This window comes from Lissotriton helveticus, chromosome 3_2 (assembly GCF_964261635.1).
Source record: "Lissotriton helveticus chromosome 3_2, aLisHel1.1, whole genome shotgun sequence".
NCBI classification, from domain to species: domain Eukaryota; kingdom Metazoa; phylum Chordata; class Amphibia; order Caudata; family Salamandridae; genus Lissotriton; species Lissotriton helveticus.
Window position 1 is genome coordinate 460,066,460 of NC_136062.1, and position 15,140 is coordinate 460,081,599.

Sequence of the window (15,140 nt, forward strand, 5' to 3'; positions counted from 1 at the left end):
AGGACAACATGACTGTAGGGTAGAAAGGCTCCCTTGGCTACATAAGAGTGAGGGTCTTCCACCAGGCTCTCTGGTAATGAAAACTTCTGAGTGACATTGTTGGGCGGTCTCTAAGGGTTGTCTTCATTCTCTCTCTCTCTCTCACTCTCACTCTCACTCTCTCTCACTCTCACTCTCTCTCACTCTCTAACTCTCTCACTCTACATTATACTTCTGTACCTAGGACAGTCCCCTTGTCTTGTAAAACTCAGCACTGCATGCTTAGACAGAAGAAGGGACCCTACTGCCTGGATATATGCGAGTGCCAGTCAATCTGCGTTCACGATAGAGATAAGACTAAATGTACAGATGCTATGAATTCAACACGAAAGACCCCAACAACACTATGAATTTATGTATTTAAATGAGCGCCTCCATCCTCTTGGGGAACATTCATGCATGTTGGATGACCAATATGGATTACCTACTTGTGCAATATGTACTGAGAGGCTGTACAATAATATGGTGGTAGTAAAGCACATTGAGCATTAATGATGGAAACTTCAACAAAGCCAGCCAAGGTAGTTAAATAAACCATGCATTTTGAAAGGTAATTCTATAAGTTGGTCTCTGATGGAACCAAGCGGGGATCAGCAGGTCAATGTTTCAATCCCTGCATAGCCAACTCAGGCTTCCATCCTCCTGAATGAATGTAAATTGACAACAATGATCAGGTAATAGTAAAATCTGTGCTTTACAATGCTTAAAAATGGCAGACATGCAGTATGAAGCACTGTATAAAGAACAAGGTAAAATTATTATTATAAATATTCATACCTTCACAAGGATACTAAACATTTCTATCAGCTGAAATAACAGGATATCAAATTTAGCCACAACATCTATAGTTATACTAGATTAATAGCTACAATGCTTAAATAGAAAACTGGTAAATTACGCTTTTGCAATTTCAACTTCAAGTTCATTCAGTTTGTTAGCAGTAAAAAAATTGTGCTTTTGGAAATAAAGGCTTGAGCGCCTTTTTTCCTCATAAATTAAAATGAGATTAGGAATGCGATTTAGATGCAGCTTTAGATTGAAGAAGAATCATGTTTGTTTGTTGTGCACATAAAATGCTCCTTTATTCTTTCATAATTCAAGAATTCAGTCAAATACATGCTGCTGCTGAAAGCATACTCAGTATGCTGAATTATAGGCCAGTTACTTCAGTAATGAAGTTCAAATCAAAATAGACGTGACCTTCTTCCATTCCCTCTTAGTGTTCCACCTCTTTTTTTTTTTTTTTTTATTGTAAATGAACAGCGCTTCCCTAACCTTCAGCTCTAAAGGGGGTATGCTATCATCCTGTTAGCTTCTGTTCACAAAAAATACTGGTAAATGCCTTACTTTAACTTGAAAACTTTTCTTTCTTAAGTCACAAAAATAACTGCTTAGAAGTGACTGGTTTTGATTTTCCTTTATCTGTGAAGCTGTCTCTTTAAATGCTTGTTTTTCCTATATAAAATTTCACCCAGAACTCATATGCGCTGGCAGTGAAAGCTAAAAGAACTTAAAAAGGGCATGGAGCCCACCCATTACTTACCATTGGTTGGGTCCCACGCCACTCTAGTTTCCTTGCTCTATTAGTAGGTGCCTCCTCCTCGTCCCAGTGTGGAGCACAGACCAGGTACTGCTTACCATGGCCCATGTCCTTCCACCAGCCACAGGCTTCTTAAGGTACTCTTTTTTTTTTTTGTATTTACTTTTCGTTATCCTCATCATTCTTTTTAACCCACTCATAAAGCCGCCATTGTTTCCTACCCTCCTCTCTCTTGTTGCTTTTTTAAAAATGTTGTTTTTGGAAGATTTATATAGCTCAAACTTAATCCAAAAGTATTGGAATGTTTTACGTGAGCACCATTTACTTTACAAAAGTAAATATTCATTTTTATTTTTTAGGCACAGGCAGTTTGTGATTTACCCATAATTTCAGGATGTTGTGCCAAGACCCAGGGACATGAACCTGGTTCCCCAGGTTGACAGGCAGCAGTTGTGTCCGTAACTCCACAACCCCTTTAAAAAAGTTATTTCGCTCTGATAATGTTTCTAAAGATGTTGCACACCAGCCCGGGCTGCTGTAGAACATGACTTGAAGTAAACAAAAAAGCTTTATGATGTGGTCAACACTGGCCACGCCATAGTTCTTTGTTCTTATTTAGTTTGAGTCATGTAGTCCAGCTGCTTGCACTGCTGTGCAACTTCTTCAACCCCTTCCGCGCTGCGTGAAATTTCGCGCTGTGCGGGTGTTTTAATGAGTGAGTGGGGTTCGGACGGCCGGGGGCCGTCCCCCACACACGCCCACCGTGACGTCAGACAGCCAGGGGCCGTCCGAAGCACGCAAGGAGTTAAAAAAACATTGACCACACCAATAGGTCTGTCATAGGCAAAACCTATTGGCTTTGCCAGTGCTTGTTTTAGAGATATCTTTTTCAGTAAATATCAGCAGCTACTAACCACTACTTTCACTGTCCAGCTTCACTCTCAATCCCCTGTCACCCTCTTCCCCAGTGTTGACAACAACTACCCCCACACTGTGCTTACACCTGTGCAGTCTCCCCATGAATGCAAAAGGGCACATTCAAAATACCAGCTAGGCCATAAAAGCTGAAGTGATAATACAAATATACCTGTTTTCAACAGGAATAATCTAAAAATATACTATTTAAATCACAATTTGTAACGTCCCTGAAAGATGATACCTACTGTATTTTTCAATATGGCAAATAATTATCTACACGTTTTATGGACCATACATATTTTCATGGGATTAACAGTATGTCACAGATATTACTTGTTTGGAACCACTTTGCTTCAGAATATGGGTGACGTTGGCAAAGTTGGGCATTTTGCATTTTTTGCTGACGTTTACAAGTTTGCTTCCCACTCAGATACTTGTAAAGTTTATATTCTACTGTTCATGTATTTTTAAACCCCAACAATTTTAGGAAGTTAACTAGATATACAGTGTGATTCTTACACACTGCCTTTGTACCGGGCATATCTGCTTTTTAACGGCAGGAGGCGCTCTTCTGGTACCGCTCTTCTCAATTAGAACGTTTCACTAGTGTGGTGTTAGTGAACCGTGTTCAAGGTCTGGTATCAGTGCACCTTTTCCCTATCGGTTTCTAAAATATACAGCAATACCCCAGTTATTATTATAGCTCATGTTTAGTTTCATCCCGAAAAAAGAGGTACATGGACAATGTACTCTGCTTTGTTTGCCCCTCATTTTGCTGGCATTTCTAAATCCTGCTGCAATACTCCAGTAATACCCAGTAGTAATATTAGCACAATTGCGTGTTATTTTATTTTAATTTTTTTATAGTTTTATATAGCGCGAACTAGACCCGAAACCTCGGGTAAAAGAGCGCCTTACATAGCACCAGTTTTGTTACAGAAGGACTGTGGCATCTTAGGCCTACCCTTCTTCTGATGTCATGATGCTATGGTTACCTAAGATTCCATAGTGGGTGTTGGTTTCCCAGGTTATAGAATGTGTTGATTCCAATTTTAAGTGAGCTGTTACCTTTGACTGGCTGGGGAACTCGATGGATTTTTAGGTTTCGCCTGGAGAACGGAGCGTAAGCTCCGCCTCCAAGAGAAATCTCTTGATTTCAGTAAGGACTCTGGAATACGCCCCCCTGTCCCATTGGCTAGCTCCATAAATGGAGGCTAGCCATTGGAACAGAGATCTGTCCGTCATTCACGGACCAGATTCGGGGGCGTTCCCGAGATTTTTTCCATGGGCGTTCCCTCTGTGTAGTCATCGGGCGGTGGGCGGGGTTTCTTTTTTTGTGTCCTCCGTGTTTGCTTTTGTCATTCGAGGCCGACCGCCGCCGGAAGAAGTCTTCCTCTGGTAAGTGCTTGCTGCGTCTGTAGTGGGGGCCAGCGTCTCATGTCGTCTGTGCCGTTCCGCCCCCCCCCTGTCCGTGCGCCGTTCCCGCCCCCTCCCCGTGTGTCCGTTCCGCCCCCCTCCCCGTGTGCCCGTTCCCGCCCCCCTCCCCTTTCACTCTCCGTTGCTTGTTCTCTCGTCGCAACCGGCCACATCCAGGAGGCCTCGGGGCGGCGGGGAGCAGGCCGCGGGTGGATCCGGGGCCTCTCGTGGGCCTGCGCGCCGCACGCTGCCACGCCATATGCGCCGCGTGGCAGACTGGGCCTGCTTTGTTCCTGCGGGAAAGATTGTAAACGAGACACTGCGCCGGCTACCGCGCGCTCCTCCCACCATTCGCGGGATGGGCTTGTTTAAGTTAGCCTGTAACTGCCTGAACACTGTGTCATGCTATGTTTTTCCCCATGGGGTAGGAGCTCCTCGCACAGCGTACGATGGCCCCTCCTCCCACCACTCGCGGGATGGGCTTGTTTTTGCTGGTGGTTGCTTCGGGAGTCATTACAGCTGCTGGTTCTCAATTTCGCCGTCTCCGCCCTTCCTCTGATGTGTTGTCTTAGCTCTCGTGTTCCAAGTCCCGCAGCTTGTGTTTTTGGCGCAAAGTTGACTTTCTATTAAAAGATTTGGAAAACATCGTGGGCCCGTCCAGGTCTGCTTTGGAGCACGTTTTGAGCTCAGGTGTGTTTATTTCTCCTGTCGCCACCTAAATTTGCTAGAGCAACAGTCAGATTTATTTTCGTGCCACAATAAAGCACGCATACTCTTGTCAGAGCAAAGCGATTTAAAGAGAGGTTCCATTGAATTCAGTGCCGGTCAGTCTTAAGGTGGGTGGCGTGTTACCACATTGCAGTCAGTCGAGGTGAGCCATTCCTGATGGATGAAGGTCTGCTACCTTGGAGATTTGCAATGTGCTGTTGCATTCACATAGCGCTTCATACCTCCGGCGATACGCCAAAGCGTTTAGTGATGGAAGGGTGATCACATTGAAGTGAACGGGGTGAACTGTTCTGAAGAGGCTGGTTCCATTAAAGCCAGTTGAGGTTACCACGATTCGCGCACCCAGCACTAGCACCTTTACCCCTAAATGCGCCCTCCAAGACTCATTGTGTTTACTTGGTCTGCTTTTGTGCATAGCATGACCCGCGGAGCTGCGACTGCGTTTCAGCACATACACATGAAAAGAAAGGGCGATCTTGCGATGTGTTTGAACGCTCGGAAGTGTGTAGAATGTACCATTTCCAAGAGGGTGACATTGGTTGGCAGAGCGAGCGATTGCTCTGAGTTCGAGGGATGTGAAACGCCGCAGGGAAGATTATGTACCCACCTGCCAAGAAACCGTGCATTTTTTGTAAATCAAACAATCGCTCCTTTAATCATCTCCCACTCCCGGATTTGGCAGATATTGGCATATAAAGCAAAGTGGTTTGACATCTGTTGCGTATGCTGGGAGGTTTCATCTTAATAACAATGACGGGCTCCAAGCCAAAGTGTCCGGCAAGTTGTACATCCTGAGGGTGTGGCTTACCCCCTGTCTTCAAAAGTGTCATGCGTCCTAATGTCAGATGTCTCTGCTTGAAGTCAATTAGTTGAGATGCCTCCTACATAGAGGCGCGTGCCTGTGTCTCAGTGGGTTATCTGCCGCCGCCAGCACTCTGCACCTGCACTTCTTTCATTTGGAAGGGATTGCTCCGGCACTTCTCAGCACTGCTCCCATGCTATTAAAGGGGGAGTAACATCACTTCTCAGGAGCAAACGTGCTCAAGGATAAGGAGCACTTACACTAATATATTTCCTTTTCAAGCACTGGTCTCCACTGTTTAGTGTATGGTTGCATTTGTATACGCTTACTACCCCTGTGTGGGGAAAGACACACCAACACGGATAGCTGGCTACACTCCACAGGCTGCATGGTTAAAAGGTTGTAGTTTTTGTTCTGAGCCTAGTTGGGAAGTGCTTTCATATTGTGCAACATGACCACCAAAGTGCAGTTATCGAGTTACGGGACTGAGTGCTTGGCGGTGTTACAGTACTCAGCGCTTGGCAGTGTGATGGGGTATGTGATGGATAAGATGTGTAAATTACAAGTGTAATTATGAATACAACATGCAGGCAGCTACACAGCACCAGCCTAGCCTCAGGGGCTGCGGAATGCTGCGCACACGTGCACCAAGTAAGGGAGGCATTGAATACAGGTCATAGAACTTTGGAGCAGGGGTGCATGTTTCTGATACGTTCTTGGTGCCATGATGGCATTGGAGATGTAAAAAGACACAAACCGCAACATGCCAAGACACTGCAAAAATGGGTAGGCGTGCATTTTTTGTTTTTTACTTTAATCGGGGTACCTGGTGGAAAGTTCAATAGCCCAATTGCAAATGTTTTTTACTTAATTCATTTGTTATATTATCGGGTTTCCACATTCACTGAACTTCTACTGAAAAAAACAGCTGTCTCGGAACTTGTTTTTGGTGTGTAATGCTGAAAATACGTTTCACCAAATATGTTTTAAATTTTATCAGTAGAATTCTTATTGGCTTTTTTTCCATTGGTACATCTAGAGAACAACTTCCCCAAAACACACATGCTGCCATTCCACTGGGTCATGTAGAGACCTTTTGTAACAGGTGAACAAGATTTGACTGTATTTGAGAGCAGAATTTTAAATTTGTTGAGAAATGTCAGAAGCGGGTCTGAAAGGGAAGTTTCCACTTTTTATACAGGGAGTTTTGTGTAAGGTAAGTGGCACCGAGAGATTTAGGATGCTTCTCTGTGTTCCGCACTCTAAAATAAAATGCAGTGTTCAGACCTTTATCTCATCCCCCCTTCACCCGCACCAGTGCTTCGTGCAGCATGTGACCCGCACCCACATTCCAGCTGCACCCCTCCTTCCCCTGCAGTGCCCTCCAGCGACTCACCCAGTGTCTTGACAGCTCTGTTTTGGAAGCAAATCGCTCTTAATATATGCCAGACGTAATACTCTGGTTAATCCAAGAGAGAGCAGCCCCGCTTAGCTCCTCTTTGAATATTAAGGTGCGGTGAAGGATGCTGTCAAGCAGGGACCTGTGTGTGTGTGTGTGTGTGTGGCTCTGTGTGTGTGTGCAAATGCAATAGGTCTTGCATTTGCGAGAGCTAAAGCTATTGGCATTTAAAATGACAATGCCATTTATTTAGCTGTTTTCAAAACCAACCCATCAATAAAAAGTTTGTCATTTACAATGCCAATAGCTCTAACTTTTACAAAGGCGAGACCGTTGCATTGTAAATGCTTGTTTTCTTGTTGAGAAATAAACTAGGGCTTATACTCCTCAAACTACTTTACTTTGCGTGATCCTTTCTGCTACTTCAAGGATCTTACACTGGCGTAGTCGGCAGCTGCAAGGCAAGAAGAACCCAACAAGCCTCAACTACATCTCTAAATCTTCGCTTCCTACAGGTTTTGAATGGACACTCCTACCTCAGGTACTTTGTCTTTGCCCCACATTTCAACGTTTGTTGGGTCCCTGCTTCAGCAGTAAATTCCTGCATTGCTCTTGATCCTCTCATTAACATTGCATGTTTACGGGACTGGGAGCTATCGCAGCGCTAGTCACCCTTTTGTGTCTCCTCTAAGTGTTAGAAGGTCGACCTGGGCTGGTCCCCTCTGGGTCCTGGGTTTCTCTTGATTGTACCTCTGACTTGAAGGATTGTGGGGTAATCTGCTCTGCATTTCTATTGCTTCCCTGCAAGTTCACCTATCTAACTTCAGTGTGCCAGTGTGTGGGGCATTTCATGAATTCACTTTTCTAAAATGTTATTGTTTGGTTCTGCTGGCCACATGAACTTCTGATTCACTGTCATCTTTTAAATTCATAGGGGAAAAACGCTCCTTACCTCGCGTGTTCATCGCAAGCCTCGGTAGCCTTTGGAGTGCTTTTGAACTCTGCCTTCTGTGTTTGAGCCTTCGGTCTCCACTGAGCTCTTCCTTTGTTGCGAACCAGCCAACCCCATTGCTTGCATCTTCTCTGCGTATCTCGTCAAATCTAGAAGGCACACCTTTAGCCTGCGGGGCCACGCTTTTCAAGTTGTGACCTTACGCGGCCTCCATCCTTGTTTTAATACCGCTTTTCTCTCTGCTTCAATTCTGCGTGGCACGTCTGTGACACATATGTTTTAATTACCTCCACTCTGCGTTCCACTTCTGATAGATACATCTGCCATGTGGATTCCTCACCTTGTGAATATCCCCTTGCGTCAGCAACATTCGGAAATTCTTTTTGTAGCTTCGCGCCGACGTGGACTTGGACGTCATAGAGACACAGCATCGCACGCGACTCCGCTGACGTCACCGACGCCTATAATAGGCCCACGCCGGCGTGATGACATCAGTTCCCTTTTTTCCGCATCGTCGACGCTAGCGGTTTCGGGATACTCAGTAGCTTTTGGTAACTCTGTTACTTTTTTCTTCGTTTTCTTTGTTCTCTTGAACTTTGTCTCCCTAGAATGTCGACAAAGAAGACTGGATTTAAACCCTACAGGGAGTGCGGGAAAATGATGTCCGTTACGGACCCACACCAGGACTGTATTTGGTGTTTAAGTTCTGACCACGACGTGGATGGATGTTCGTCGTGTCAAAAAATTAACCCAAAAGCCCTGCGAGAGAGGGAGACCAAACTTCTTGTGGCAAAGCTGAAAGCCGAGAAAAGAAAGAAGACTTCAAGATCCCGCTCGAGGAAGTCGAGGTCGAGGTCAAAATCAAGATCAAGGTCTCGAGAGGCATCGGCTTCGAAGTCCTCGTCAGATCATGCTTCGAGGTCGCATAAGAAGCACAAAAAAAGGAGGCATGAGTCTCGACGTCGTTCGGGTGAGAAGTCGGGCTAGAAGTCGAGGTCGCCCAAGAAGGTTAGATCGAAGGTGATCCCACCGCAAGAAGATTCGGATCGGGAAGGTGAAGCCTCGCCTTCGGAGTCACAAGTTCAATCCCCGACTCCGGTTTCCAATCCGACTCCGACGCCGTCTCCGGCTCAAGAAGAGGTGGAGGAAGTTCCTAATGAGGAAGATGAATCGGCGCCTGTTGAAGAGCCAGATTCAAATCCACCTCGAGATCAGCCTGAAGGTGATCATCCACCTTTTCCTGCACCAGGTCAGGATCCATCAGCGTTTTTGAACGCTATGTATGGGGTATTCTCGAGATCATGGTACCCCTCTGGTGCACCTTCGGGTCCCATGGGTCCAATGGCATTTCATTTGGGTGTTCCACACTCTTATGCCCCGACACCTTTCATGCCGTATATGCCAGCCCCGACTCCGCTGTGGCAGTACCCGGCTCCGCCGAGGTCTACGCCGGCTCGACCGAAGTCGACGACTCCGATACCGGCGTCGCCCATTCCAAGCAAGTCTTTGGAGCATCCTTCTAAGCCTTCAGATTCTGTACCGACGTCGGTTCCGGCTCCGTCGGAGTCGGTGGCGGATCCGACTGTGTTCCGTGTAAAGGAGAGGTCCAGGAGGGAAGCACAACGCCTCCTGGAGGAACGGAGGTATTACGAGTCTCACCCAGACTTGGAAGAAGGTGAACTGGATGAGGATTGTTTCGAAGAACTGGCTGATGCTAGTGGCCTTGATTTTTCCCCAGAGTGGGAGTTGCCATCAGGTCCGAATGCGCCTTCAAAAGATGTCCAGCCATATCACGTTGTAATGGGGAAGGCAGCAGGACTTTTAGGTTTGACCAACTGTTGAGTTTAAGTCAAATCTGCTTACAGAAGTTCTCCATTCACCAAGTTCAGCTGTGGAACCATTACTCCCATTTAATGAGGCGTTAACTGAACCTATTATGGAGGTGTGGAAAAAGCCTCTTTCTGCTCCTGCTGTCTCAAAAAGTGTGGCGAGGAGATATAGGGTGGCTCCCGAAGACCCTGCCTTTTTATCATCTCACCCTTCTCCTGAAAGCCTGGTGATTCAGGTTGCGTGCTCTAAAAAGTCGGTTGGTGCTTTTCCCCAAGTGCCTGGTGACAAGGAGGCCAAAAAGCAGGATCAAGTGGCCAAGAAAAATTTCTCCTCCGCAAGTATGGCGTTAAAGTCAACGAATGCCACTTGTCTCATGGGGAGGTATGTGCACGCACTTATGGACTCAATGCGTTTGTTGATTCCAAAGGTTCCAGAAGACTGCAGGGGTGACTTTGAGGAGGTGTTATCTGATACTCAAGCGGCAGCTCGTCAAGTTATCCAGAGCGGTCTAGATACTGCAGATTCTGTGGCACGGATCATGGGCACTGCGGTTGCCACAAGACGATCAGCTTGGCTGAAATCCTCGGATTTTTCTGCGGATGTGCAGTCTGCACTGTTAGATCTACCTTTTGACTGAGAAGGACTCTTTGGCAAGAAGGCAGATACAGCCTTAGAGAGGTTTAAGGACAGCAGAGCAACTGCTAGATCTCTTGGTATTCAAGTAAGAGGTTCAACGACCAGAAAGTTCAGAGGTTTTGGACGCTCTTCTTTTCGTACCTATAGACAAGGTCAGCAGCAGCAACAACAGCAGCAGCAGCAAAATACCTTGTATAGGTCATACAGGGGAAAGCAAAGAGCACGTCCTCGAGGGCGTCAAGCCTCTTCCTCCTCTACCTCCTCCAACCCCCCAAGCCACAGAAAAGCAGCCCTAGATTTGCCATTCAGGATCATGCGGGTCCAGTGGGGGGGTCGGCTTACCCACTTTCTACGGGATTGGGAATCGGTTACATCAGATCTTTGGGTTCTCAATCTCGTAGAAATTGAGTATGCACTTCCCTTTCGGGAATTCCCTCCCAATTACCCTCCTTTCCAGGGGTATTGCTCAGAGGAACATCTGTTGCTCCTACAGGAGGAAGTTCAGACTCTGCTAAGAAAGGGTGCGATAGAGGTGGTCCCAGAGCAGGAAAGGGGTCAGGGATGCTACGCCCGGTATTTCCTGATTCCCAAGAAGGATGGCAGGTTACGTCCAATTCTGGATCTCAGGGTCTTGAATCTTTATCTGAAGCAAGAGAAGTTCAAGATGCTCACCCTTGCTCAGGTTCTTCAGGCGCTGCTGAAAGAAGACTGGATGGTGTCGCTCGACTTGCAGGATGCATACTTTCACATCCCCATCCTGAAGTCGCACAGGAAGTATCTCCGTTTTACGGTGGGGTCGCAGCATTATCAGTTTGCGGTCCTTCCGTTTGGGCTTACTACTGCGCCTCGAGTCTTCACCAAGGTGATGGCAGTGGTGGCGGCGCATCTCAGAAGGTCAGGGATTCCTGTATTCCCTTATTTGGACGACTGGCTGATCAAAGCAGAGTCGTCAGAGAGAGTGCTCCATCATCTGCGAGAGACAACCCAGTTGTTGTACAGGTTGGGTTTTTCGATAAATGTACCCAAGTCTCACCTGGTGCCCTCCCAGCGCAACCTGTTCATAGGTGCTGTACTGGATGTGAGAAGTTGGCCTGATATATGATGCTCACTAGTTCTAGTGATCACCTTGTATCAGTCCAAACAACCCTTATGGTGATTGGTTGTCAGTCAACCTTATAGACCTGCTATCCTAATGGTAGCATGGACAGAGTAGTCTTAGGCTAAACTCTTTTGGCATGTGAAGCCAGCTGTTTTACCACAATATAACCCCTTGAATACCAGATGAAAGGACTCCACACAGGTTGTTATGAAAATAAACAGTATATTTATTAATAACAAACACCTCTGAACTCTTTATGAGGTCAGAGGGCTAAGCACATGACAATCTCTTAGGAAAAATACGATAAGTTGCACAAAATTACAATGGTGCCCTAGGGGCACGACAAACCATATACTAAGTAAGTGGAATGTGAAAGTCGATAGAAGAAATGGAGCTGTCCAGAGGCTGGAGGTTTGCTAGGACTACGCTATCTTCACCTTAGGTAAGTAATAGGAGGCCCACGGGACGCGTGTGCAGAGTGTGAACTCACACGTGAGATGCGTAACAACGTCTATGGACAGTACAGTTCAAGTTAAAGGTGAGTACGGACAATCCTGACTAGCTAGGACTAAAACGACTGTGGAACTGGACACTAGGACAGTTAAACTACACTTGACCACCGAAATGCTCTCGTTACCTCACCCACGGGCTGCGGGTGCATAGGTGCCAAAGTGTGTCGGGTTCTCGCGTTGAAGTCTATGGAGCCTGAAAGAAAAGATGCTGCAGGCGACCAGGAGGAAGATGTCCGGTGCGATCCAAGGGTGGATCGGTGAAGAAGAGGACCTGAAAGCAGAGGGGACAATGTTCAAAATCACTAGCCCGTGACTGGAGTGGAACCAGGAAGGAACCAGATGTCGTCGTCGCGATCAGGTGAAGAGTGGACGCTTGTTTCTGCAGCCACGTGGACCAGGAGGTGTCTTCGACGACCAGGATGGAGGCACGAGCTGTCCCACGCAGGCTCTCGCTGTCGGCGGTGTTGGATCCGGAATCGGCGTCAGCAGGCCTTGGCAAAGGCAACCCACGTGGTGAATGGAAACCGCGTCTGGAGTGGACCAGGGGGGTCCGGGGTGCTCCTCTTTTGGAAGGGAGCAAGGGCCAGTCTGGAGCAACCAGACCAGCAGTGAAGAGTTCAAAGTTCGTCGTCTAGGAGGCCACTAGCCAGCCGGCAAGTGACCAGACAAAGCGTCAAGCCGCAAACAAGCTGAAGGGCCCCACGCAGATCTCGTGGATGCTGGAGGGCTGGTCTTCGGTGCAGGAGCTGCTCGGGGCTGGGGCTTCTCAGTCCCCAAAGCACTTGGTCGAGTTTACCTCGGGAGTCGTGCTGAAAGCGAAGTGCAGGTTCATTCAAAATGGCCGGTCCCACGTGTCTCGTCGCACCCACGGATCTCAGCTCTGCTGCAGATGTAGGTTGAGGTCGGAGAGGTCTGGGAATCCGGGTCTCGTCGTGCTCTGAAGTCTGGATCCTCGAGGGAAGACAACAAAGTGAAGCCGCTGGACGCTTGATGGTGCCTGCTTGTGCAGGGTGGACACTCCTTGCCCACAAGGGAGATTCTTCAGTCTTCTGTGGAGCAGAACGTCGAAGTCCAGAGTTTCTTCTCGAAAGTTGTTCAGGATAATCTAATTTGGAATGGGACCAGCTCCTACCTTTATTCTCTTAAAGGGGGCTGCACTACTGACTAGGTCCCTCCCTTGGGTGGGACCAGGAAGGGGGGTGGCTACACCCCCTATCCTTTGTCCGGTTTCGCGCCAGAGCTGGGGCAGGGATGCCCCAGCAACTGGTTTGAACCGGAGTATGCACAGGACACCTTGTGTGCCCCGGGCATGTCTCATTCCTTTCAGGCCTGCCCTACCCAATACACAAAATCCTGTCTGGGGTGGTGCTAGCACCTGCCAAGGCAGGAAACCCTTGTCCAAGCCTCCCTCGCTGGAAGGACTCCCAGCAGCAGGAGGTCAGACTTGTGTCTGTGGTGGTGGCATCCATTTTGTGATGTCAAGGCTCGAGTTAACTTTAACCGGGGTTCTCAGTTACATATATGTCGTGTCCCGCTAGAAGGGTGGAATGCTACCCCCGTCGCCAGAATTGGCGAGGGGGGTAGTATTCCAATTCGTATGACACCTTACTCGACATGTTTTGATAATGTTATACCAAAGTTAGCATTTAACCGCGAGGATTATAATACACTTAAGAGTATATGGTATAGCGTTATCATGGAACAGCTATTAGGACTTGGTTCCGCAAGCTGCAGACGGCCTCAGCTCATGCCAGAGCACCATCTCACATAATTCCAAGCACTCTGCCTTCAGGATTGATAAGACCTGCCATAGGAGTGACTGATAGGAATATATGTGTCCATTTTAGGGTTAGATATAGGTATACTATATATACAGCAAAGGGTGATTACACCACCTTGCCCCAGCTGTCTTAGCAGCCAGTTGTGTCAGTTTTGGATGGCCAGCCAGGGGTGGCATAATACATGCTGTAGGCCCTGGGTACACCTATGCCCTGGGTACCTAAGGTACACTGTACAGGGACTGATAAGGTGACTCAGTATCCAATTAGATATGTACCTAGGGTACATGGAGTCCATTGTAACAGAGAGAGCAGGAAGCCTGGGGTCCTGAATAGCAGGATCCCAGGCCAACTAAGTCAAAAAACAGCAAAACACTAGGCAAAAAGTTGGGGGTAACCATAGTCAGATATCCACCTTCCTACACTGGACACAACTGTATGTCGTGCATTCCCTCCTCCTCAAAGGATTCGCGACATACAGGAAATTATTCCTTTATTTTACAATGGAGCGGTTGTTCCAGTCCTGAAGGTCCTTCGCTTGCTCGGTCTGATGGCTTCATGCATTCTGTTGGTCAACCATGCACGCTGGCACATGAGGGCGCTCCAGTGGTGCGTCCGCAGGCAGTGGTATCAACACAACGGAGATCTCAGGGAGTCAGTGAGGATCTCCAGAGAAGCTGCGGCGGATCTGTCTTGGTGGGGCGTGGAAGGCAACCTGTCTCAGGGGAAGCCTTTTCAGCTGCCTCCTCCGGTGGCCACAGTGATAACGGATGCATCCACTCTAGGGTGGGGTGCTCATCTGGGGGATCTGGAGGTCAAGGGTCTTTGGTCTCCAGAGGAAAGGTTGCTTCACATCAACCTTCTAGAATTGCGGGTGATACGTTTGGCGCTCAAGGCCTTCCTCCCTTCCCTTCTCGGTCGTTCGGTCCAGGTCCTAACGGACAACACGACAGCGATGTGGTACATCAACAAGCAGGGAGGAGTGGGGTCGCAGTGTCTCTGCAGAGAGGCTCTGCGTCTCTGTTCCTGGGTTCAGGACCATCAGATTTGTCTGATGGCGAATCATCTGGCCGGAGTTCTGAACGTGCGTGCAGACAGTCTCAGTCGGCAGTTCTCAGCCGACCACGAGTAGAGGCTTCACCCGGAGGTGGTTCGTCACGTCTTTCGGACGTGGGGGACTCCTCAGGTGGACCTGTTTGCCACTCGCGAGAATGCTCACTGCCTGTCATTCTGCAGTCTCCAGTATCCGTTGCAGGCGTGACTCCACTAAGTCCATCTATTCTTATAGATGGTCAAAATTTGTCACTTGGTGTGGAGGAAAATCTATTGACCCTTTGAGAGCCCATTTGTCTGATGTTCTTCAGTTTGCCCTTTCTCTGGCGCAGCAAGGGCTTGCTGTTGTCACAGTTAAGGGCTATCTTTTTGTGCTGGCGGCATTTCTCTGTTTGCCTGATCAGCCTTCTCTTTTCAAATCTCCTGTAGTTTTAAGG

The 15,140-nt window shown here is 47.8% G+C and overlaps 1 protein-coding gene across 4 annotated transcripts in view; it reads left to right on the top strand.

Moving 5' to 3' along the window:
- The window catches only part of PRDM11 (PR/SET domain 11), a 236,570-nt gene that overhangs the window by 189,245 nt on the left and 32,185 nt on the right, over positions 1-15,140 (top strand). The gene's annotated exons all lie outside the window — the stretch shown is intronic.